This window comes from Arachis ipaensis, chromosome B03 (assembly GCF_000816755.2).
Source record: "Arachis ipaensis cultivar K30076 chromosome B03, Araip1.1, whole genome shotgun sequence".
Classification (NCBI taxonomy): Eukaryota; Viridiplantae; Streptophyta; class Magnoliopsida; order Fabales; family Fabaceae; genus Arachis; species Arachis ipaensis.
This window is the reverse complement of record NC_029787.2, coordinates 13,948,758-13,950,416: the sequence shown is the minus strand read 5'-3', so window position 1 is coordinate 13,950,416 and position 1,659 is coordinate 13,948,758.

Below are 1,659 nucleotides of genomic sequence, written 5' to 3'. Positions count from 1 at the left end.
TAACAAACGAATACACGCAAAAGAAATGTGAGGGGGACTTTTTTTTTTTTTTAATAGGAAAATGTGACATTGATTAGTCAAACGGTAATGTGATAGAAAACAATAATTTTATTATCATATAATGACAATACCAACATACATATTATAGTTAAGGAATTGGACGCATGCTAATATTTAAAATCATAAAATGTACTTGGAGGCGTTAAGATACGAGGCTGCGGGTCACGATTGCGTGTGCTATGAACAATAAATTGACCCAAAAACATTAAAAAATATATAAAATGTTTGGTAAAATATTGAATTAAACTAATACAATAAAGTTAATAAATTATAACTCAAATAATATAGTCTTTTCATACTCATTTAAAAGATTACAAATTTAAATCTGTATATTTTTGGTAAAAAAAAAAAAACTAATGAAGCAAAGACAAAAAAACTGTAAAAATTCAATACATTTATTTTTATATAAAATTAATAATCAATAATTATTAAATAATTTAACGAATTTAACTAAATTATTATTTATTTATAATTAATTATTAATTATTAATTTTCTAAAAAAAAACTACACAAGAATTTTTATTAAAAAAATATTATTATTTCGTAAAAGGAAAGGATACGGCACGTGTGAGATCTTGGTAGGACCCAGTCCGCGCTGGCGACACGGGTGTGTCTATGCAGAAAGTACTCTGGTCAAATATGCTGACGTCACTACACCATCAAAATAGAAAGTCATTCTTCTAGGTCTTTAGTTTGCAAAAACAACCAAATCCTACCTTTTATTTTTCTTTCTTTTTTTTTAATTTCGTTTTTATAATGATTTTAAAAGTATTTTTATTTTATTTTTATACTTTTATATAAATTTTAATTTTATTATTAATTATCAACTATGATCCTAATATTAATAAGTAAAATATGAGTTTTAATTCGACGGTGGAGATAATTATAAATTAAATTAATTTTTTATAATATTCATGTAAACTGTTTTGTATCACGCGGCAAGTTGAAATTTTAACGAAACTACTTGTATTATCAAACGTGTGAGTACTTTTATTAAACATTGAAAATATTAAAAAACCTCTAAAACCAACATTATTCATATATATAATATTTTTAAACATTCATCATTACTATTTTAGTATTTTATTAAATGTTATTTATTAGTGGGCACTTTGTGCTGCACCAATATGAACCAAACTAAAATAAATGAATCCAGTGTGAAGTACTACTTATTATGGTTTCATAAATTAATGCCGTAAGTTTAGGTTGGACTTTGAAGTTCAGAAACGTAAATTGCATAAGGCATGAAGGACCAAAATGCCTTCAATTAAGTCACTCACATCTATCTAGAAGAGGAAGATAGTAGAAACTAGAAAGAAAAAAAATATGCAAGTGCAAGGAAAGATCCTTTACCCTATTTTTTCATGGTCAAAACCTCGAGGGAGTATCTCTGCTTTAACTCTATTCATATTTATTTTCAACAAAATGGGACCCTTTTTCAAAACAAAAATAAAGGACGCCATTCCCTTTCCTTTCACTTTCATTATACATCTTTTTTCTATGCATCATAAATTTTGCACCAGATAGATATTTTAATTCTAGGATTTATTTGATACGTATTATAAAGTTATTATTAACAAAAATTTTAATTTTTTATTT